Raw genomic sequence first — 25,863 nt, forward strand, 5'->3', positions numbered from 1 at the left:
TTGGTGAGAGCAGAGGTAGGCCGGTGGACCCTACCCGCACCCACACCAGGAGGCAGGCTCCTCCAGGTGGTGGGGCCACAGGAGCCCCATGACCAGGGTCCACCTGCCCTGTGGGGACCCAGCGCAGGAACCCATGAGCTGCAGGTCAAGGTCAGCTCTGCTGTCCTCACAACCGTCTCTCATGCTGAAACCTCAGGACACACGCCCCCACCCGGAGTCCACACATGCTCCCCGGTGGGGGACTCCAGCACTTGCCCCGCATCCATGTGATTCTTGCCCTCCCCTAAAGGACAGAATGGTCTCCCTTCCCAGGGGAAGGCATGCACACTCGACTCTGAGCCCGTTTGCTGTAGAATGTCAATAAAGTATTGTGGTGTGAAAATGCACAGCCAGCCCGTTTCTGTGTCTCCCAGAACTCTGTGTACGGGGCGTGGAGAGACCCACAGAGAGGAGGAGGGGTCACCACCCAGGCCCCAACAGCCCCTGCATGGGCACTGCAAGGCACAGCTGACGTCCCCACGTGCCTTCCAGGGGCGGCCAGATGTCAGGGTCAGGACCCCACACACTATACTGGGACTCAGCCTGTGCCCCATGGGCCAGGAGGGCCTGGGACAGAGTGACAGCCAGGGAGCCTCAGGTCACCAGGGTCTGTGAAAAGCGACCTGGGATGTCTGTGCTCCCTCTGTCCAGGGGGCCGAGGCTGGCCCGGTTCCGGGGCACGTACTCCCCTCCCTGCATCCCCGTGCCAGTGTGCCTGGGGCACTGAAGGCCTGTGGGGCACTCAGAGTGGCCGTGGAAGGGACGTCAGGACAGCAGGCCCTTGTGTTGTGCCCAAGACTGCGAATCTGAGTAACCACTGATGAGCTGACACCAATGCAAACTCCTGAGGGTTTCTCTACAAGCTGTAGCTTGGGTCCAAGTGCACCTGACACAGCGGAGCAGGGACTTGAACCCCGAGAGTAAGAGGCATAGCAGCTTTATAGGGGAAGTGGACCGTGGGATATGCAGAAATTTGCAGTCATGTTGGTCCACACGCAAGTGGCTGATTGAATTACACCTTACCCTATAGTATCCACTTGAGCTGGCCTATTACTTTGGTCAGAATTGGCTCACAGTTCTGGGGGGCACAAAGCATGGTTACATTGTTATGAGCCAATTTCCGATTAGGGTGTGCCCAGCTGTTTGACTCGGGTGGGGCAGCACCTTAAGCCATAAGCAGGTCATGTGGGGGTCAGAGGGGAGGTGGCGGGTGTAGCACAAAATGGAATCAGTCCTGCTCTGCTTGTCCAGGGGTAGGGGATTTTTATTAAATTTCCTGTGTCCCAACTTGCAGCTCATCCACCTGGACAATGCTCACCAGGTAGAATCAGCGTGTACACCTTGTGGTGCTGGATGTCTCACACGAGCGTGTGGATGGCACGCTCCTTGCCCTAGTGAATAAGGGCTGGGTGAGCATGGGGCTCGGCCTGAAAGCCAGGCAGCACAGGGGACCAAAGAACCCCAGCCCCGTCCCCACCCCGACCTCCACACACAGGCAGCCCCAGGGCTCCCCGCCATGGGTACCCGGCTCCTCAGGAGCTCCCCCCAGGGTTGCCCTGAGATCTGACACCCTGCTGGAGAGGCATCGGCGAGAAGAGAAACAGCTGGTGCTCGGCGAGACCCACTGTCGTACATGGGGTTGGCTGAGCCAGTCCTTCCACCTCAGCTGAACCTCCAGCTGAAATTCACTACAGGAGCGAGCCCCAGGTCAGCCAGGAGAGCCCAGATAGCCACCCAGCGCCAGCACCAGAAATGATGTTATACCAACCATTTCGGTGTTAGGGTTACCCAGCAGAGGATCCAATAGCTACACGTGATAGATTCATGTGATAGACAAACACACACCCCACAACGAACAAAAGTCAGAATCACCCCAATGTTGTCAAACAGCAGCTGGATGGTTACAAACATGACGCCGTGGTCCCCAATAGGATACATGGAAGACGCTATAAACCACGACTGCAGAGGTGCTGGAGGCACGGAGATGTGCCTGCTGGGTTCCAAAAAGGAGCGCAGAGGGGCAGGAAACATCCTACAGAGGGGGGCCCCCTTAGGAAAGGACACCAGGTTCCTGTGAATGCTAAGGATGGTGAAATCTGTCCTCCTCCCTTTCAGCTTCTGCTTTTCCTCCTAAATGCCATTTTCCTCAGTCATACGAAGAAAATTTATTTTATGTTTTTAACTTTCTTTTTATTGGAGTCCAATTTGTATGAATTCATTCTTCAGGAAGTTGTCATTCAGGAGAGAAGGAGAGAGAAAGATTTTGCCTGACAGGCAACGTATAAAGGAGTTCATGACCGCTAAACCAGTCCAGTAAGCAATTTTAAGAGGGACTCTTCTAGTGGGGGAAAAAAAGATACCAAAAGCAACAAAGACTAGAAAGGACCAGAGAACGTCACCAGAAACACCAACTCTACCACTAACAACAAGGCACAAGTTCATATCTTTGAATAAGCACTCTGAATGCTGATACTAAATGCTCCAATCAAAAGATATAGGGTGTCAGAGTGGCTTAAAACACAGGATCCGGGATGCCTTGGTGGCTCAGGGGTTGAGTTCTGCCTTTGACTCAGGGTGTGATCCTGGAGTCTGGGATGGAGTCCAATATTGTGTTCCTGGTGGGGAGTCTGCTTCTCTCTCTGCCTAATTTTCTGCCTCTCTCTCTCTCTCTCTCTCTCTCTCTCTCTCTCTCATGCTCTCAAAAATAAAATTGTTATTAAAAAAACAAGATCCATCAGTAAGCTGCCTACTAGATGCTCACCTTAGACGTATATACACCAGCATATTGAAAGTCAGGGAATGGAAAATCATCTATCACACTAATTGTTATGAAAAGAAAGTTGGAGGACCAATACTTATATAAGACAAACTAGATTTGAAACCAAACCCTGGGGGACACCTGGTGGCTCAGTGGTTGAGCATCTGCCTTCGGCTCAGGGGTTGATCCTGGGATCCCAGGATCGAGTCCCACATTGGCATCCTTTGGGGAACCTGTCCCTCCCTCTGCCTATGTTTCTGCCTCTGCTCCTCTGTGTATCTCTCATGAATAAATAAATAAAATATTTAAATCTCAAAAAGAAAGAACAAATACTGTAAGAAGAGATGAAGGAGGGCATTATTTCATAATTAAAAAGACTCTCTATCAGAATCAAACAAATAAATATTTATGCTGCCAACATGGCAGTACCTAAATATGGAATCCAATTACCAATAAACATACAGGAACTCACTGATAATGATACAATGACAGGGGATTTTAAAACCTATCCAGTAATGGCAATGGACTGATCGTCTATGCAGAAAATCAACAGGGGAACAATAGCCTAGACACACTGGACCACAGGGACTCAACAGATACAGTCTGAACATTTCTTCCGAAAGCAGAATACACATTCCTTTCAAGTGCACATGGGACATACTCCAGAACAGATCATATCATGGGCCACAAATCACCCCTCAACAGGTACAAGAATGTTGATATCACACCCTGTACCTTTTCGGAGCATGATGCTATGAAACTCGAAGTCAACAGTAAGAAAAAATTTGGGCAGACCAAAAATACGTGGAGATTATGAACATCCTACTAGAGAATGAATGGAGCAACCAGGAAATTAAAGAGGAAATTTAAAACAAATGAAAATGAAAACATGTTTCTCCAAACCTCTGGGATGTAGAAAAGACAGTCCAAAGAGAAAAGTACATAGTAATATAGGCCCACTTCAAGAAACAAGAAGTCTCCAATACACAGCCTATCCCTACACCTAAAGGAGCTGGAAAAGGAATAGCAAACAAAGCCTAAAGCCTACAGAAGAAGGGAAAAAAATAGAGATGAGAGCAGAAATAAACAATACAGAAATAAAAATCATTACAATGGAATAACGAAACTAAGAGCTATTTCTTCAAAATAATTAATAAAATGGATCAAACCCTATCCAGCCTTAGGAACGAGAAAAGAGAAAAGACCTAAATAAATAAAATCACAAAAGAGAGAAGAGTGATCACAATCAACACCAGAAAAATTAGACAATTATAAGGGAATACTATGAAAGATTATATGCTAACAAACTGGGAGACCTGGAAGAAATGGACAAATCCCTAGAAATGTGCAAACGAGCAAAACTGAAATAGGAAGAAATAGAAAATGTGAACAGACCCATAACTACCAACGGAATTGAGTCAGCAAGGCAACTGTGTGCCTCAGTGGTTGAGCATGTGCTTTGGCTCAGGTCAGGATCCCAGGATCCTGGTGGATCAAGACCCACATCAGGCTCCCCACATGGAGCCACATTTTCCCTCTGCCTATACCGCTGCCTCTCTGTGTCTCTCATGAATACATAAATAAAATCTTTAAAAAAGGAAAAAGATAAAAAGATGAGAAGACCCAAATAAAATCACGAATGAGAAAAGAGAAATAACAATCAACACTACAGAAATACAAACAATAATAAGAGAATATGATGAAAAAGTATATGCCAGCAACCTAGAACCTGGAAGAAATAGATCAATTCCTAGAAATATATAACATATCAAAAATGAAAAATGAAGAAATAAGAAACTTGAACAGACCGTTAACCAGCAGAGAAATTGAATCAGCAATCAGGGATCTCCCAACAGGAGATGCTTAGATCAATAGAACACAATGGAAAGCCAAAACAAGATACAAACCTGTAACTCTATGATCCATTAATCGACAAGAAGGCAGGAAGGAATATCCAATGGCACAAGGACAGTCTCTTCAAGAAACCCTAACCCTGACCCCAGGATAAGAACAAATGGTGTTGGGATCCCTAGGTGGTGCAGCAGTTTGGCGCCTGTCTGCGGCCTAGGGCGCGATCCTGGAGACCCGGGATCGAATCCCACATCGGGCTCCCAGTGCATGGAGCCTGCTTCTCCCTCTGCCTGTGTCTCTGCCTCTCTCTCTCTCTCTCTGTGTGACTATCATAAATAAATAAAAATTTAAAAAAAAAGAACAAATGGTGTTGGGAAAACCAGGCAGCCACATGCAGAAGAATGAAACTGGACCACTTTCTTACACCATATATATAAAAAATAAATTCAAAATGGATGAAAGACCTAAATGTGAGACCTGAAACCATACAAAGAAGAAAAGATAGGCAGCAAGTCTTTGACATTGGCCATTGGATCTTCTTTCAGGATATGCCTCTGAGGTGAGGGAAACAGAAGCAAAAATACTATTGGGATTTCATCAAATTGAAAAGCTTCTGCAAAGTGAAGGAAACAACTAAAGCTAAAAAGCAACATACAGGTGGAGAGGCAAGATGGCGGAAGAGAAGGGTCCCCAAGTCACCTGTCCTGACCAAATTACCTAGATAAACTTCAAATCAGCCTGAAAATCTATGAATTCAGCCTGAGACTTAAACAGAGACCAGATAGAATGCTACAGTGAGAAAAGTTCACACTTCTATCAAGGTAGGAAGATAGGGAAAAAGAAATAAAGAAACAAAAGGCATCCAAGGGGGAGGGGTCTCACAGAGCCAGGCTAAGGCCAGGGCGAGTGCCCCCCGGGCAGGAGAGCTGTGTCCCAGAGAAGCAGGAGCTGCACCATTCTTCCAGGGGGAAATGACGCCCACAGGGATTCAGAGCAAGACCCCAGGAGGGCGGGGATACCCTTGGGCTCCATGGAACACAAACATACACCTGCACTCCCAGGAGTGCACCGAGCTCCCTAAGGGCTGTAGGGCACATGCACTGACCCAGGAGCAGCTCTGAGGGGATCTGGCAGCGGCTCTGTGCGGAGGGGGGAGCGGGTCCCTGGGAACAGCTAGGTGGCGGCGCCTAGGGCAGAGGAAGTGGCTTCGTGTGGAGGGGGCTGCGGGGCTCCAGGAGCAGCTCAGAGGGGCTATGGCGGCACCGTGGAGAGGTGCCTACCCGGCCGGGAGCGAGAATCCAACAGCGCAGGTCGGGGAGCACAGGGCTGGGACACAGCCCAGGATTCGGGCTCCCCCGGGACAGGCAGATGCCTGGAGGGCCCAGGACAGCAAGGACGCTCCTGCTCAGAGCTGAGAAGATCAGCAGCCCTGCCCCAGAGCCTCCAGGCCCTGCAGACGGACTGCTCCAGAGTAACTGGGGAGGCTGAATACAGGTGTTCCGACCTGGCTGCTGCCACTGGGGTTGTTCCTCCTTGGGCGTCACAGGGTATACAACCCCCACTGAGTGCTTCACCAGGCAGGGGGAGAGGATCTCCCCCAAGGGCTAGCACCTGAAAATCAGCACAACAGGCCCCTCCCCCCAGAAGACCAGCTAGACGGACAAGTTCCAGGGGAAGTCAAGGGACTTAAAGTAGACAGAATCAGAAGATGCTCTCCCATGTTTTTTTTTAAATTTCTGATTGCTTCCCCCATCCTTTCCCCCCTTTCTTTCTTTTTCTTTCTCCTTTTTTTTTCTTTCTCCTTTTATTCTCTTTTTTGCTTTTTTCTTCCTTTTTCCTTTTTTCTTTTTCTCTTCTCTTTTTTTCTTTCTCTCTTCTCTTTTTCTCCTTTTCCCAATACAACTTGTTTTTGGCCACTCTGCACTGAGCAAAATGACTAGAAGGAAAACCTCACCTCAAAAGAAAAAACAGTCCTCTCTCCCACACAGTTACAAATCTGGATTACAACTCAATGTCAGAAAACCAATTCAGAAACACTAGTATACAGCTACTGGTGGCTCTAGAAAAAAGCATAAAGGACTCAAGAGACTTCATGACTGCAGAATTTAGATACAATCAGGCAGAAAGTAAAAAACAATTGAATGAGATGCAATCCAAACTAGAATTCCTAATGACGAGGGTTAACGAGGTGGAAGAACGAGTGAGTGACATAGAAGACAAGTTGATGGCAATGAGGAAAACTGAGGAAAAAAGAGACAGACAATTAAGAGACCAGGAAGACAGATTAAGGGAAATAAACGACAGCCTGAGGAAGAAAAACCTATATATAATTGGGGATCCTGAGGGCGCCGAAAGGGACAGAGGGACAGAATATGTATTTGAACAAATCCTAGCTGAAAACTTTCCTAATCTGGGAAGGGAAACAGGCATTCAGATCCAGGAAATAGAGAGATCCCCCCTAAAATCAATAAAAACCGTCCAACACCTCGATTTAATAGTGAAGCTTGCAAATTCCAAAGATAAAGAGAAGATCCTTAAAGCAGAAAGAGACAAGAAATCCCTGACCTTTATGGGGAGGAGCATTAGGGTCACAGAAGACCTCTCCACAGTGACCTGGCAGGCAAGAAACGGCTGGCAGGATATATTTAGGATCCTAAATGAGAAGAACGTGCAACAAAGAATACTTTATCCAACAAGGATCTCATTCAAAATGGAAGGAGAGATAAAGAGCTTCCAAGACAGGCAGGAACTGAAAGAATAAGAGACCTCCAAACGAGCACTGCAAGAAATTTTAAGGGGGACTCTTAAAATTCCCCTTTAAGAAGAAGTTCAGTGGAACAATCCACAAAAACAAGGGCTGAATAGATATCATGATGACACTAAACTCATATCTGTTGATAGTAATTCTGAATGTGAACAGGATTAATGACCCCATCAAAAGGCGCAGGGTTTCAGACTGGATAAAAAAGCAGGACCCATCAATTTGCTGTCTAAAAGAGAATCATTTTAGACAGAAGGACACCTACAGCCTGAAAATAAATGTTTGGAGAACCATTTACCATTCAAATGGTCCTCAAAAGAAAGTAGGGGTAGCCATCCTTATATCAGATAAACTAAAATTTACCCCGAAGACTGTAGTGAGAGATGAAGAGGGACAGTAAATCATACTTAAAGGATCTATCCAACAAGAGGACTTAACAATCCTCAATATATTGCCCCATATGTGAGAGCTGCCAAATATTTAAAACAATTAATAACCAAAGTGAAGAAATACTTAGATAATAATACACTCACACTTGGTGACTTCTATCTAGTTCTTTCTACCCTTGATAGGTCTTCTAAGCACAACATCTCCAAAAAAACGAGAGCTTTAAATGATACACTGGACCAAATGGATTTCACAGAAATCTACAAAACTTTACATCCAAACTCAACGGAATACACATTCTTCTCAAGTGCACATGGAACTTTCTCCAGAATCGACCACATACTGGGGCACAAATCGGGTCTGAACCGATACCAAAAGATTGGGATTGTCCCCTGCATATACTCAGACCATAATGCCTTGAAAGTAGAACTAAGGTATCCCTGAGTGGCGCAGCAGTTTGGTGCCTGCCTTTGGCCCAGGGCATGAATCTGGAGACCCGGGATTGAATCCCACGTCGGGCTTCCGGGGCTAAAAGGCTGCTTCTCCCTCTGCCCGTGTCTCTGCCTCTCTTTCTCTCTCACTGTGTGACTATCATAAATTTAAAAAAATAATAAAATAATGAAAAAATGAAATTAGAACTAAATCACAGCAAGAAGATTGGAAGGAGCTCAAACACGTGGAGGTGAAGGATCATCCTGCTAAAAGACGAAAGGGTCAACCAGGAAATTAAGGAAGGATTAAAAAGATTCATGGAAACTAATGAGAATGAACATACAACCGTTCAAAATCTTTGGGATGCAGCAAAAGCAGTCCTAAGGGGGAAATACATCACAATACGAACAGGGGCAGCCAATGTGGAAAACACTGTGGAGGGTCCTCGAGAAGTTAAAAAAAGGGGATCCCTGGGTGGTGCAGTGGTTTGGCACCTGCCTTTGGCCCATGTCGCGATCCTGGAGACCCGGGATGGAATCTCATGTCGGACTCACAGTGCATGGAGCCTACTTCTCCCTGTGCCTGTGTCTCTGCCTCTCTCTCTGTGACTATCATAAAAAAATTTATAAAAGATGTTAAAAATAGAGCTACCCTACGATTCCAAAATTGCAGAGCTAGGTATTTACCCCGAGGATACAAAAGTCGTTTAGTAGTTTCAAAGAGGGACACGCAGCCCAGTGTTGGTAGCAGCATTATCAACAAGAGCCAAACTGTGGATACAGCCCAGATGTCCATCGACTGATGAATGGGCAGAGACGATGTGGTAAATATACCGACTGCGACATCACTGGGTCATCAGAAGGGATGAAATGAAGCCATTTACAATGACGTAGGAGAAGTGGAAAGGACTTGTGCTAAATGAACTCAGTCAGTCAGAGAAAGACAGATACCAAATACCATACAATTGCATTCACATGTGAATTTTAAGAAACCAAACAAACTGGCAAAGGGGCAGAGGGGGGATGAGAGAAGCAAACAAAAAAAAAAACCACACTCTTAACCACAGAGAATAAACTAATAAATACCAGAGATATGTGGGGGGGATGGGGAATCAGGGGATGGGGATAGTGGAGGACACCTGTGACCAGTACCAGGCGTTCTATCCAAGGGTTGAATCACTATGTGGTAAACCTGAAACTATATCATACTGTGTTAGAAACAGTAATTCAAGTAAAACTTTAAAATAATAATTGGTAGTATTGATGAAATATGTGTGCACTAGAGATAAAATCAGAAAGGCACTGAAAATCCAAATAAAGAATCTTTAGAGCCTCAAATCCCCTCCTTAGCTCAGCTCGGGAGAATCCTGCCATGTCTATTCTGACCCCAACAGAAGCCTGTATTTTGATTCTCTGGGGAGACCACTGACTTGGTGGAATCAGGCTATCTTCGAACCCAAAACCTAAATAGAGTGCATAAATCTAAACTGCACAAGATACTAGGAGTCCCCATGGAGGCACATGCCAAGACCCAAACTCTAACCATACACAGACATAACCCTAACCCTACACTTAATCATACTGTTAACCTAAACCTTAAATAAGACCCATCACTAATCGAAAACCAAACACAAACCCCAAGACCAAAACACTTTCACTGAACCTTCCTGCCAACCCTCACGCTAACTCTTAATCCTATTATGAACTCTTCACCCTGACACCTAACTTAAATCTAACCCGAACACTAACCTCTAACCCTAACCTTAAAATAAGGTATTCAAATCCTATTCCTAACCTTAACCTGTACCCTAACCCTAACCCTCTAATACTAATCCTATCTCATACCCCAAACTGTACCCTAACCCGTACCCTAAAACCAACCCCTAACCCACTCCCTAACCCTATATCTTACCCTTTTCCAAAACCGTACCCTGACCCTGACCTGACCCTAACCCTAACCCCTAACCAAACACTAACCCTAACCCTAGCCCTAACCTCTATCCTAATCCTAACCCTCACCCTAACCCTAAAGCTAGCACTAACTTTAACTCTAACTCTTAACTCTAACCCCTAACTCTAACCCCTAACCCTAACTCACACCCTAACCCCTAACCCTAACTGCAAACCTAAGCCCAACACTAACTCTAACCATAACCCTAAACCCAACTCCAAAACTCGTGCCCTAATCCCTAAAGCCTAAACCCTAACCTAACTCTAAATCCTATCCCTACCCCTAACCCACATCCTAACTCCTAGCCACTGACCCTTACCCTTATCCCTCACCCTAACCTCTAATCCATAACCATGAGCATAATCACTAATACCTAACATCTAACCTAAGGCTAACCACCAACTGCCTCCCCTCCCCTGACCCTACCATTCATTCTACCCATTCACTTACCCTGTGGTTCAGAGGAGTCCGTTCTGATATGGACGTGGCCCCCAACGGTGCCTCCAGAGTCCTCCAGGGGGTCATGAGGAAGCCAGGCTCCTGTCAGTGCGGACATGGTCCCACGTGTTCCTGTGTCATAGTCAGTGGGTCCAGAGGACGCCGTGTCTCCTGTCACTGTGGACTATGCCTCACATCCTCTGGAAGCCTCACATCCTCACAGCAAGTCCTCAGGAGGCCGGGGGCTCCTGTCAGCCTAGACATGGCCTCACATCCCCCAGAAAACTCACTGTGGGTCCAGATGAAGCTGTGGGCTCCTGTCAGCATAGACCCAGCCCCATATTTCCCGAAGCATAAGTGCAGGTCCTGAGGTGGACGGGGGTCCTGTCAGTGTTGAGGTGGACCCACATTTTCCTCAAGCCTCACCATAAGACCTGAGGAGGCTGGGGGCTCCTGTCAGCATTGACAGGGCTCCAAATCTTCCCAAAACTTCACAGTGTGTCCTGAGGAGGCCGGAGGTTCCTGTCAGTGTGCATGCGGCACCCACATCTTTCTTAAGTCTCACCAGAGGCCCTGACAAGGCTGGGGTCTTCTGTCCACATGGACACATACCCATATTTCCCAAAGACTAGACCAGGGGTCCTGAGGAAGTCCGCGTCCTTTTGTGTGGACATGACCACACGTACTACCAAAATGTCACTGAGGGTACTGAGGAGGTCGTGGCTCCTGTCACTCTGAATGCGGCCCCCAGCTTCCAGAAGCCTCAACTTATATCCTGAGGGGCCTGGGATTTTCTGCCAGAGTGGACGCGGTGCCACATCTTCCTGAACCCTCCCTGCGGGTCCTGAGGTGGCCCAGGGGCTCCTGTCAGCGTGGATGCGGGCCCACAATATCCTGAAGCCTCCCCGCGGGTCCTGAGGTAGCTCACGGTTTCCTATCAGGGTGCATGCGGGTCGACATCTTCCTGAAGCCTCACCGAGGGTCCTGAGAGGACCGGTGCTCCTGTTAGCGTGAACACGGCTCAATATCCCCCTTTAGACTCCCTGCGTGTCCTGAGGAGGCTGTGGCTCATCAGGGTGGATGCATCCCCATGTCTTCATCAGGCTTTCCCAGCACAGGCTGGCTCCTATTAGTGCAGGCAGACGAGGCCTACTGCACATGCGTGCACCCTGGGTGAGGCCTGGGCTTGGGCGCCCCCTTTGCGATGCTAGGCGCTGCAGGAGGCTGTGCAGGAGGCGGCTTGCTGGTGCAGGGGGCCGCACCTGCCTCTTTTCAGGCTCCAGCTGGGGCCTGTTAGCATTGGAAATGTCTCACTGAAAAGGAGCCCAACACCCGGCTTCCCCAGAAATACTTAAGGACAAGGAATTGGAGCCCACAGACTGCAAAATGAAATGTGGACCAGACTTTAGCAAGTCCCGCAAAATTCACTCAACTCCCTTCCACTGTGGGCGGGACTGCGGGCTGGTGCAGCCGCCCTGGAAACCGTGTGGAGGCTCCTCAGGAAATTACAAATACAGACGCCCTGCGACCAGCAGGTGCAGGGCCTGGAGCTGACTCCGAAGATACAGATACAGTGAGACTCGGGGCACCTGCACCCCAATGTCCACAACAGCTAGGTCCACAGTAGCCACACCGTGTGAGGTATCTCGGTGCCCTCAGGCAGATGATGAATAAAGAGGATAGGAGATAGATGATGGTCATAGAGAGAGGAATGGTGCTCAGGTATCAAAGAGAAGGAAATCTTGCCATTTGCAATGACGTGGATAGAACTAGAGAAATCATGTTAAGTGAAATAAGTCAGTCGGGAAAGAGAATGACTGTGGGGTGTCATTCATAGGTGGAATTAAAGAAGCAAAGCAGATGAACATCTGTGAAGGGAAGGAAAAACAAGATGAAAACAGATGCAGGAAATACAGACTCTTAATTATAGGAAACAAACTGAGGGTCGCTGGAGGGTAGGGGCCGGGTGAGGGGATCACAGGGGACCGGCATGAAGGAGGGCACGTGATGTCACGTGCACTGCTGTTATCTCCAACTGATGAATCCCTGAATTCTTCCTCTGAAAGTATAATACACTATCCGTTAATTAATTGGGTTGAAATTAAATTAAGTTAAAAAAATCAGCTGTATCAGAGCACAATTCCTTCTAGAATCTCTGTTCTGCTCCTTCACCTTATGCCAGCACCACCCCCCCTTGAGTCTGGTTTGTTTAAGTAGGCTCCACACCTCATCCATGGCCCAGCCCACGGCTAAACCCTCCTGTGTTTGCAATGGTGTCGGCTTCTCGGTGGTTTCTCGGATTCGCAATCTTGGGCAAAACAGTCTGAGAAAAAAAACAAAACCAAAAGAAGCTCGGACGCAGGCAGAGTAAAAGCAAGGTTCTGAGAGAAGCAGTGGAGACCCGGGGTGTTGGCAGGTCTTTTGTGTAGGCCCTTGCAGATGGGGGGGGGCCGGCGGGGGGGTGAGGGGGGTGGGGGCGGATGCTCAGCCCCAGAGCCAGAGGACTCAGAGTCCCCACCCACATCCCGCCCATCAGGAGAGTCTCAGGGAGCAGCACAGCGCCGCCCACTGGAGGCCAGAGGTGCAGATGCTCACCCAGCCTCTGACCCCACAGTTGCATCTCCCAGGCAGATGTGCACCTAAGAATCAGTGCCATGGCCCATCCCGAGACCCTGCACAGACCACTCACTCCCACCAAGTTGTCGGACCACAGAGGCTGCAGAGCTTCAGCTCTGCCTGGAAAGTAGGGTCTAGCTTCCTTTGTTCTTTGTGCTTTATTTTCATTTATTTTCTTTGATTCTTTTTTATTAATTGCCTTATTTTAATTTTTATGTATGTACCTTATATATTTATTATTTTTACTATCATGGTACTTTATTTGTGTTTCTTATTTTGGAATTTAGAATCTTTAACAAGCAGGCCAAAATAATCTGGTGTTTTTTATTTTGGGAGGGTAGTTGTTATTGTTTTTCTTGGTTTTCCTTTATCTTCCTTCTTTCTTTTCTGGAAAAAATAATGATATGGAGAAATTCAACTCCATAAAATAACATGAGGTAGTACTCACAGCCAGGAATTTCATCAATACACATATATGATGTCTTATTACAGTTTAAAACAATGATTATAAAGGTAGCAGCTGGGCTGGAAAAAGAGCTCAGAAGAAAACTAGAGAATTCCTACTGTAGAAATAAGAGAAATAAAATCTAGTCAGGCCAATGTTAAAAATGCTATAACTGAGATGCAGTCCCAAGTGGAAGCCTTCAAAACAAGAAAGGTTATGGACCACAGAGGCAGACATAGGGAACTCAGCCACTTATTAAAACAATAACATTCATATCATAGGAGACTCAGATGATGAAGAGAGAGAAAAGGTGGGCCTTGATCAGCCATTAGAAAAGACAAATGACCAGCATTTGATTCAATGTGGATGGAACAGGAAGGTATCATGCTGAGTGAAGTAAGTCAATCAGAGAAGGAAAAACATTGTATGTTCTCATTCACTTGGGGAATATAAATAAGAATGAAAGGGAATATAAGGGAACGGAGAAGAAATGTGTGGAAAATATCAGAAATGGAGACAGAACATAAAGACTCCTAACTCTGAGAAATGAACTAGGGGTGATGGAAGGGGACGAGGATGGGGGTGGGGGTGAATGGGTGACGTGTACTGAGTGGGGCACTTGACGGGATGAGCACTAGGTGTTATTCTGTATGTGGGCAAATTGAAGACCAATTAAAAGTAAATTTATTATTAGAAAGAAAGAAAGAAAAAGTGGCATCTGAGTGGCTCAGTCAGTTAAGCTTCTGCCTTAGGCTCAGATCATGATCCAGGTCCCAAGGCAGGCTCCCTGAAGCAGGGAACCTGCTTCTCCCTCTCCTTCTGCCCCTCTCGCTAATGGTTTTTCTCTCCTCTCTCTCTCAAATAAATAAATAACATCCTGAAAAAGAAACAAACAGAAGGAAGAGAAATCTCCCATGTAGTAGAATTTCAAAGAAGTTGTCCAGACATTCCACCCTCAAGTTGATTAGCATAGCCTCCCACTCTTACGTGTGGAATACACATAGTAACTTCCTTCTACAAAATATAATATGAAAATCTTAATATAAAAAAAATAATAATAATAATAAAATCACTTTACTATGGAGAAAGCTGACAAACACTACCTCAGCAAGATGATCAGATCAATACCAAGACTGATAAATCATGTTGATAATATCTATCCTTTATATGATATAATAAAAATGGCATTATATCTCTGTATAGAATCCACAAAAACAGTTCAATGATGAGATAAACAACAGACATGTCCCAACTGAGGTAAATTTTACAAAATACTCTACTTCTCAAAGTGTTCCAGTTCAACGACAACAAGGAAAGGCTGAAAGACTGTCACAATCCAGAGGAGCCTAAGAAAACACGAGTACAAATGGAATGTGATATGAAGGATAGTAACTTAGCAAAATCTAAGGAAATTTGAATAACGTATGGTCTTTGGTTAATGCGACTATTTTAATATTGATTCATTAGCTAATGTTTGTACCAGACTAATATAACACCACAATCATATCCCTGCCCCACACCATCCACCACCACACCACCGGCCCCCAGCAAGGACCCAGTGCAGCTGCCCCCCTGTGGGACATGCTCAGCCTCCCCAGGGTTCTCTGGACACCCTGCTCCCATCAGAAGCCCGATTGTCCCATAGAGAACCCAGGGCTTGCAGGGAGGAGGGAAGGCAAGGATCCCTGAAATGGTGGGTGCAGGTGAGTGGTGCAGATGACACATTGGGCCCTGCCTCCGCCCACTGTCCCTCCTGGAGGTCGGCACACCCTGCACAGGACACCAGCCCCTAACCCAAAGGGACCTGGGCTGACCTGGCCCCGCGCTCTGTGGGGGCTGAGGTGATTTGAGCCCCACCCAGCCCCAACACAAAGACTAATGGGATCCAGGCCCCCATGGTCCTGGCTAGCCCTGGATTCTGGCCCCAGGCTGAGTGAGCCCTCTCACAGCTGGACGTGGCCTCTTGGGCCCTGAGTGTGCCCCACAGATCCAGGTCACTGACCTAGGGCAGGCTGGGGGATCCCGGGACAACCCAGGGTGGGGAGAGGATGGATAGGGCGGTTGGCCCCACCCGACCCCACACCAGGAGGCAGGCTCCAGGTATTGGGTATTGGGGCCCCAGAGGGCCCAAGGCCGGGGTCCAGCTGCCCTGTGGGTCCCAGTCATGAGCCCATGAGCTGCAGGACTAGGTCATCTCTGCTGTCCTCAAAACAGTCACACAGGCTGAAATCTCAGGACACACGCCCCCACGCGGAGTCCACACATGCTCCCACAATGTGGACTCTAGCACCCGCCCCCCCACACTGTGTGATTCTTGCCCTCCCCTAAAGGACAGAAAGGTCTCCCTCCCCAGGGGAAGCGCACATTAGGCTCTGAGCCTGTTTGCTGTAAAAAGTCAATAAAGTTTTGTGGTACGAAAATGCACAGCCAGGCCATTTCTGTGTCTCCCAGAACTCTGCATGGGGCGTGGAGAGATACCCAGAGAGGAGGAGGGGGCACCATCCAGGCCCCAAAGAGCCCCTGCAGGGGCGCCGCAGGTACACACAGCTGACGTCCCCATGTGCCTTCCAGGGGCGGCCAGATGCCAGGGTCAGGACCCACAGACTTTACTGGGACTCAGGCTCTGCCCACTAGGCCAGGAGGGGCTGGGACAGAGTGACAGCCAGGGAGCTTCAGGTCACCAGGGTCTGTGCACAGCGACCTGGGAGGTCTGTGCTCCCTCTGTCCTGATGAACGAGGATGGCCGAGTTCTGCGGCAATTATTCCCCTCGCCGCATCCCCGTGCCTGTGTGCCTGGGGCACAGAGGGCCTGTGGGGTGGTCAGCGTGGCCCTGGAAGGGATGCCAGGACACCAGGCCCTGGTGTTGTGCCCAAGATTGTAAATCAGGGGAACCGCCAAGGAGCCCACACCGATGGAAACTCCCGAGGGTTTCTTTACATGCTGGAGCTTGGGTCTAATTGCACCCAACACAGTGGAGCAGGGACGTGGATCCTGAGACTAATAGGCATAGCAGCTTTATAGGGGCCAGTGGCACATGGGATTCGCAGAAAGTTGCATGGTCATGCCGGTCCACAAGCTGGTGGCTGATTGAATTACACCTTACCCTATAGTATCCAATTGAGCTGGCCTATTAGTTTGGTCAGAATCATCGCACAGATTTGGGGGACACAAAGCAGGGTTACATTGTTATAAGCCGATTTCCGATTAGGGTGTGCCCAGCAGCCTGACTAGGGTGGAGCAGCACCTTAAGCAATAAGCAGGACATGTGGGGGTCATAGGGGAGGTGGCGGGTGTAGCACAAAATGGAATAAGTTCTGCCCTGCTTGTCCAGGAGTAGGGGATTTTTGTTAACTTTCCTGGGTCCCACACTTGCAGCTCATGCACCTCGGCTACCCTGACCAGGTGGACTCAGCCTGCACACCTTGTGGTGCTGGATCTCTCACACCAGCATGTGGAGGGCACCCTCCTTGCCCTAGTGAGTAGGGGCTGGGTGAACATGGGGCTCGCCACAAGGCCAGGCAGCACAGGGGACTGAGAACCCCAGCCCTCACCCCAACTCGACTCCCACACACAGGCAGCAACAGGGCTCTCCGCCATGGGCAGCTCCTCAGGATCTCCCCCAGGCAGCGCTGAAGTCTGGCTCCCTGATGGAGAGGCACTGGGGAGAAGAGAAGCAGCCTGTGCTCAGCGGGACCCCCTGCTGGACATGGGAATTTGGCCTAGTCAGAACTTCAAGCTCAGCTGACCCTCCAGAGGAGTCACCGCAGGAGCGAGCCTCGAGTAAGCAAGGAGAACCCAGCTATCTGCCCAGCGCCAGCACCAGAAATGATGTTGTGCCAACCATTTCGGCATTTGGGTGACCCAGCCAGAGGATCAGATACCTGCACGTGATATCTGCATGTGATAGACACACACACAACCCAAAACCAACAAAAGTTGGAATCCCCCAATGTTGTCAAACAGCAGTCGGATGGTTACATACACGAGGCTGTGGTCCCCAATAGGATACATGGAAGACGCTATAAACCATGACTGCAGAGGTACTGGAGGCACGGAGATGTGCCTGCTGGGTTTCAAAAAGGAGCACAGAGAGGTTGGAAGCATCCTACGGACGGGGTGCCCCTCCTAGGAAAGGACACCAGGTCCCTGTGAAGGCTACAGATGGTGAAATCTGTCCTCCTCTCTTTCAGCTTCTGGTTTTCCTCCTCTTTTGTTCTTCCTAATTCTAGTTTAGCTTCCACCCTGCATCCAAGAGAATGACCAAAGAGGCTTCGTTATGACATTGCGTCCTAAAGGAGGCCGAGCTCTGGCTACCGGGTTCAGAAATGGTCATTGCCTAGGTGTATGCTGATCCCCCAAAGTCGTGGCTTCACGGCTCTTCTCTCCCTGCAGAACGAGGGGAACCACAGGTCTTACAATGAAAGACACCCACTTACACTGAGGCAGGACTATCCCTTGTGGAGGACGTCATCTGGGCTAAGTAGTACAAGCGGGGCGATCAAGAATAGTTCGCAGGTGAGACATAAGCAAACACTTACCTTTGATGTCATGCTTTATTTGTTCATCCATTTATTATTTGTTAAATATTTCGTTTCATGTCCTCTCTATACCCAACATGGAGTTCAAACTCACAACCCTGAGATCAAGATCCCCCAAACAGGCCAGCCAGGCACCCCAGTGCCATGTTTCATAACTCTTTGCTTCCTTGCCTATCTCTGCATCGAACTGGAACATGAAGTCCTGGATGGGAAGCTTTAGTTACCTCCGAATCCTAGAACGTTCTCACTGTATCCCAATCCTAAATTGACATTTACCATTGAATAGCACTTTAAATAAATAGTAAAATAACTACTACAGTAAAGGAAATTATCAACTTTTCACGTGTGTGGGCCCTGCTCCCTGGGCTCCCAGGGAAGCTATGGTTTCTTTCACATTGATCAGGTCCAAATGACTCCACCACACCTCAAAGCGTGGGCTCAGTTTCTGCCCTGACACATGCAAGACCCCTGCTTCAATTAACGTGTATCAATCAATCAAAGAGAGCCTGACCGGCTCAGTGTGGTTCGTAAGAACATGGGACTCTTGTTCTTGGGGTAGCAAGTTCAAGACCCATGTTGGCTGTAGAGATTACAGAAAAATAAAATCTTAAAAAAATCAATCAGTTGATCTTGGAGATACATAGCCCCAGATCCCACAAGGGCAAAGAGCCAACTGACGAATCTACTCACAATATTATAAGCAGCAGTGCACAAAAATTGAACTTTCAGAAGTCTCCTAGAGTGGGGGACACACCAGCCTTAAGGTGTTCAGGTGGAGAAGTGGGGGGCAGTCCCTGGAGCGACAGGGTGGGCTCAGGATCCCAGGGGTCCCAAGGACAGTGGCGACAACTGTTCCCAGGCACAGGAACAGGAACCCGGCTGAGAGCAGTGGGGCTCGGGCCAGCTGTCTGCCCTGTGTGGCCATAAGCTGCAAACACCTGTGCAGTCATGGGGCCCAGTTCCTGGGACAGACCAGCAAAGGCCAGGAGTGCGAGGACACCCTCCCGGGCAGGAAGAGAACAGGTCTCCACCAGGGAAGCCCCTAAAATTTGGAGTTTTAAACTTCAGTCACTTGTCTGTGGGGAGGCTGAGAAAATTGAGGCCGTTCCACTTTAAGTTCACGGTTAGCACAAGTACTGCCATCCCAGGACCCTGTGTATAAGAGCTAAAATTTACATTACTTCAGTTACAGGAAAAAAAGAAAAAAAATCTTACAGCTTAAGGTCCCAGAAAGCCCCATATTAGAATGAGAACAAAGCTCAATGCCCTTGAAGGCCTCATATCAAAATGTAAACAGAACTTGAGGAATTGCTCCAGCCCTTCTGGAGGTCTCTGAGACCAGCCCTTAACTAAGTTAAAACGACCTCGGGGTCCAAGTCCCTGCTCCGCTGTGTGGGCTATACTTGGACCCAAGCTCGAGTTTGTAAATCAACCCTCGTGTGTTTGCATCGGTGTCGGCTTGGACAATCTTGGGCACAACACCCCCAAGTGTTGGGCACTTGCAATCTTGGGCACAACACCCCCAAGTCCCCTCCCCACCTGGGCTGATACCCTGTCCCCTCCCACCCAGGCTGACCCTCAGGCACCTCCCGCCCACAGCGGCTCACCACAGCCCCTCACAGAGGTCCCACAGCCATGGTCGGCACTCTGGCCATCCCCGGCCTCCCAGGAGAAGAAAGGAGATTTCATCAGGACACACTCCTATGGTGGCCCCAGGGCTCCCTGCCCAGGATGGCAGCTGGTGACTGCCCGGTGTCTGTGTCCCTGACGCCGGCTCCTCCTCCCCGGTTTTCCCACAGGAAATGAAGGAGGAGGCCTCGTGTCCTCCAGGGACATCACACAGATATACCTGGACATCAACAAGATGTTTGGCAGCCAAATCAAGTTTTCGGACTGCTAGAGGGTGGGGAGAGGCTGTTGAGTCAGGGGGCTTCTAGGCCCCGGGGAGGTCCAGGGGCTTCTGGGTAAGAAACACGGGGCTTAAGAGGCCAGGGGAAGCAACAGCAGCCAGCAACACACCACTGTATGGTTGGGTGCAGGGGATGACACCCGAGCCCCAACCCCCAGGGCTTCGGGGTTGAGGGGGTCACTAGGTCGGTGCCTCTAGGGGTTTCCATGGGAGCTGAACCACACAGGGGCGAGGGACGGCCCCTTGAGAAGCAGGGGGCTGCGGTGGGCCCGTGGAGGGCAGTAACCGGACCTGCGGGTCAGGCGGCATGGCCGTGGCTGGAGCAGGACGCACATCGTTCCCATGAGGGTCGGACGGGTCAGGGTGACACCCACACTTGGTGTTTTATATATATCTAAATTCTATGCATTTAATTTGAGACAATTTGCAATTTGTAAACATACATAGTATGATGACCACCAGATAATGCCCCCGGTCCAGCCAGCGTCCTGCACTGACCACACGGGGCCTCAGGGGCAGGTGTCACAGCAAACCCCAGACTGGGATCGCCTTTATCTGTAGACATATCCATGTGCGTTGAGAGAAAGTGGATGCCCTGTGTCGGCAGGCCCCCCATGTCATCCCCTCTTTCCCCACCCCCACACCACCCCCTTTCATCATCCCCAATAGCATCCCACATATATCATCCCCCTCACTCCGACACAGCCCCACACAATCCCCACCCACACTATTCCCCCCACCATCCCCCCTAAACCGTCCCCCACACTCCACCACCATCATGCCCCTGCCCCCACAACATGCACCCGCACAGCAACTGTCCCCAGCAAGGACCCTGGGCAGCTGCCCCTTATGGGACATACTCAGCCTCACCAGAGTTCTCTGGATACCCTGCTCCCATCAGAAGACCGGGTTTCCCATAGAGTACCCAGGGGTTGCAGGAAGGAGGGAAGGCAGGGAGCCCCAGACAGGGTGGGTGCAGGTGAGTGGTGCAGAGGACCCATTGTGCCCTGCCTCCACCCACTGTCCCTCCTGGAGGGCAGCACACCCTGCATAGGACACCAGCCCCTAACCCAGAGGGACATGGGCTGGCCTGGCTCCGGGCTCTGTGGGGTTGGGGTGATTTGAGCCCCCCCAGGCCCAACACAAAGACTAATGGGATCCAGCCCCCCATGGCCCTGGCCAGCCCTGGATTCTGGCCCCAGGCTGAGAGAGCCCTCCCACAGCTGGATGTGGGCTCTTGGGCCCTGGGCGTGCCCACAGATCCAGGTCGCTGACCTAGGGCAGCCCTAGGAATCCCGGGACACCCAATGTTGGGGAGAGAAGGGGTAGGCCGGTGGGCCCCACCCGCACCCACACTAGGAGACAGGCTCCACCAGGTTCTGGGGCCCCAGGGCCCCGAGACCGAGGTCCAGCTACCCTGCAGGGAACAGTGCAGGAGCCCATGAGCTCAGGTCCAGCTCAGCTCTGCTGCCCTCAGAACCGTCTCTCTTGCTGAAACCTCAGGACACGTCCCCACCCGGAGTCCAAACATGCTCCCAGGTGGGGGACTCCAGCACCCGTCCCCACCCCACATGTGATTCTTGCCCTCCCCTAAGGACAGAAAGGTCTCCCTCCCCAGGGGAAAGCACGTGCCCTCGGCTCTGAGCCCCATTGCTGTAGATCGTCAATAAACTGTTGTGGTGCAAAAATGCACAGCCAGCCCATTTATGTGTATCCCAGAACTCTGAGCAGAGGGCGTGGAGAGACCCCGAGAGAGGAGGAGGGCTACATCCATGCCCCAAACAGCCCCTACAGTGGCGCTGCCAGTCACACCCAGCTGACATCCTCACATGCCTTCCAGGGGCTGCCAGACGCCAGGGTCAGGCACCATAGACTTTACTGGGACTCAGCCTGTGCCCAGCAGGCCAGGAGGGGCTGGGACAGAGTGACAGCCAGGGAGCCTCAGGGCACCAGTGCCTGTGGAAGAGACCTGGGTGGTCTGTGCTCTCTCTGTCCAGGGGGCCAGGGCTGGCTGGGTTCCGGGGCACTTCCTCCCCTCCCCGTATCCCCGTGCCTGTGTGCCTGGGGCACAGAGGGCCTGCGGGGTAGTAGTGTGGCCCTGGAAGGGATGTCAGGACAACAGGCCCTTGTGTTGTGCCCAAGATTGCTAATCCGAGAAACCACCAAGGAGCCCACACCGATGCAAACTCCCGAGGGTTTCTTTACAAGCTGGAGCTTGGGTGAAAGTGCACCAGACACAGAGGAGTAGGGATTTGGACCCCGAGACTAAGAGGTGTAGCAGCTTTATAGGAGCCAGTGGCACATGGGAATGCTGAAAGACGTGTAGTCATGTTTGTCCACAAGCAGGTGGCTGATTGAATTACACTTTACCTTTTAGTATGGACTTGAACTGGCCTATTACTTTGGTCAGAATTGGTGCGCAGCTTTGTGTGGCACAATGCAGGGTTACATTGTGATGACCCGATTTCAGATTAGGGTGTGCCCAAGGGTTTGAGTTAGGTGGGGCAGCGCCTTAAGCCATAAGCAGGTCACGTGGGGTCATAGGGGAGATGGCTGGTGGAGCACAAAATGGAATCAGTCCTGCTCTGCTTGTCCAGGGTAAGGGATTTTTGTTAAATTTACTGGGTCCCACACTGCAGCTCACGCACATGGGCCACCCTCACAAGGTGTACTCGGCGTGCACACCTTGTGGTGCTAGATCTCTCACACTAGCATGTTGAGGGAACCCTCCTCGCCTTAGTGAATAGGGACTGGGTGAGCATGGGGCTCGACCTGAAGGCCAGGCAGCACAGGGGACCGAAGAACCCCAGCCCCATCCCCATCCAGACTCCCAAACACAGGCAGTCCCAGGGCTCCCCCCATGGGCAGCTGGCTCCTCAGGAGCTCCCGCCAATGGCCCCGAAGTCTAGCTCCCTGCTGGAGAGGCATCAGGGAGAAGATAAGCAGCCAGCGCATGGCAGGACCCACTGTCGCACATGGGAATATGGCCAAGCCGGACCTTCCAGCTCAGCCTGCCCTCCAGCGGAAAATCACTGCACGCACGAGCCGTTCGTCTGCCATGAGAGCCTAGCTAGCCGCCCAGCGCCAGCACCAGTAATGATGTTGTGCCAACCATTTCGGCATTTGGGTGACCCAGCCACAGGATCCAGTAGCTGCACGTGATAGCTACATGTGATAGACACACACACACCACACAACCAACAAAAGTTGGAATCCACCCAATGTTGTCTAACAGCAGCCGGATGGTTACATACACGACGCTGTGGTCCCCAATAGGATACATGAAACACGCAATAAACCATGACTGCAGAGGTGCTGGAGGCACAGAGATGTGCCTGCTGGGTTCCAACATGGAGCACAGAGGGGCAGGCAGCATCCTACGGAAGGGAAGCCCCTCCTTGGAAAGGACATCATGTCCCTGTGAAGGCTACGGACGGTGAAATCTGTCCTCCGCTCTTTCAGCTTCTGGTTTACCTCCTAGATGCCATTTTCCTCAATCATAAGACCAAAAATTTATTTTATGTTTTTAAATTTCTTTTATTGGAGTCCAATTTGTATGAATTCTTGCTTCAGCAAGGGTGTCATTCAGGAGGAGAGGAGAGATAATGATTTTCCCAGACAGGCAAAATATAAAGGAGTTCATGACCACTTAACCAGTCCAGTAAGGAATTTTAAGAGGGACTCTTCTAGTGGGGGAAAAAAAGAGACCAAAAGCAACAACTCTAGAAAGGCCCAGAGTACGTCACCAGAAACACCAACTCTTCCGGTAACACAAAAGCACAAAGTTCATATCTTTGAATAATCACTCTGAATGCTGATAGACTAAATGCTCCAATCAAAAGATATAGGGTATCAGAATGGCTTAAAACACAGGATCTGGGATGCCTGGGTGGCTCAAGGGGTTGAGCATCTGCCTTTGACTCAGGGTGTGATCCTGGAGTCTGGGATCGAGTCCCATATGGGGCTCCTGGTGGGGAGTCTGCTTCTCTCTCTCCCTAATTTTCGGCCTCTCTCTCTCTCTCTCGTAAATAAAATTGTTATTAAAAAAACAAGATCCATCTGTATGCTGCCTACAAGATGCTCACCTTAGACCTATACACACCAGCAGATTGATAGTCAGGGGAGGGAAAATCATCTACCAATCTACCACGCTAATGGATATCAAACGAAAGCTGGAGGACCCATACATATATCAGACAAACGAGATTTGAAACCAAACCCTGGGGGACACCTGGTGGCTCAGTGATTGAGCATCTGCCGTCGGCTCAGGGTGTGATCCTGGGATCCCAGGATCGAGTCCTACATCGGACTCCCTTAGGGGAGCATGCCTCTCGCTATTCCTATGTTTCTGCCTCTGCTTCTCTGTGTATCTCTCAGGAAAAAGTAAATAAAATATTTAAATCTCAAAAAGGAAGAAAAATACTGTAAGACGAGATGAAGAAGAACATTATTTCATAATTAAAAAGACACTCTATCAAGATCAAACAACTAAATATTTATGCTGCCAACATGGGAGTACCTAAATATAGAAACCAATTAAAAACAAACATACAGGAAATCACTGGTTATAATACACTGACAGGGGATTTCAACACCCACTTATGGCAATGGACCGATCGTCTAGCAGAATTAACAAGTGAACAATAGCCTTGACACACTGGACCACAGGAACTCAACAGATATAGTCAGAATATTCATCCGAAAGCAGAATACACATTCCTTTCAACAGCACATAGGACATTCTCCAGAACAGATAATATCAAGGCCCACAAAACAGCTCTCAACAGGTACAACAGTTACAAGAAGGTTGATATCACACCCTGTACATTTTTGGAAAACAACGCTATGAAACTCGAAGTCGACAGTAAGAAAAAATTTGGACAGACCAAAAATATGTTGAGTTTATGATCTTCCTACTAGAGAATGAATGGAGCAACCAGGAAATTAAAGAGGAAATATAAAACAAACGAAAATGAAAACATGTTTCTCCAAACCTCTGGGATGTACCAAAGGCAGTCCTAAGAGGGAAGTACATAGCAATACAGGCCTACCTCAAGAAACAAGAAGTCTCCAATACCCTTCGTAACCCTACACCTGAAGGAGCTGAAAAAGAAATAGGAAACATAGCCTAAAGCCTACAGAAGAAGGGAAAAAAATGAGAGCAGAAATAAACAATATAGGAACAACAAAACAGTAGAATGGAAAAACAAAACTGAGAGCTGTTTCTTTAAAATAATTAATAAAATGGATCAAGCCCTAGCAAGCCTTATCAACGAGAAAAGAGAAAAGACCTAAATAAATAAAATCACAAATGAGAGAAGAGAGATCACAATCAACACCAGAAAAATAAGACAATTATAAGGGAATACTATGAAAGATTATATGCAAAGAAAGTGGGAGACCTGAAAGAAATGGACAAATACCTAGAAATGAGCAGAACTGAAATAGGAAGAAATAGAAAGTGTGAACAGACCCATAACTAGCAGAGGAATTGAATCAGCAAGGCACCTGGGTGCCTCTGTGGTTGAGCATGTGCTTTGGCTCAGGTCATAATTCCGGGGTCCTGGGGGATCAAGTCCCACATCAGGCTCCCCAAATGGAGCCTCATTTTCCCTCTGCCTATACCTCTGCCTCTCTGTGTCTTGCATGAATACATAAATAAAATCTTTAAAAAAGAGAACAAATACAAAGATGTGAAAGGACCTAAATAAAATCACAAATAAGAAAAGAGAAATAAC

The sequence above is a fragment of the Canis aureus genome, chromosome 36 (assembly GCF_053574225.1).
Source record: "Canis aureus isolate CA01 chromosome 36, VMU_Caureus_v.1.0, whole genome shotgun sequence".
NCBI lineage: Eukaryota > Metazoa > Chordata > Mammalia > Carnivora > Canidae > Canis > Canis aureus.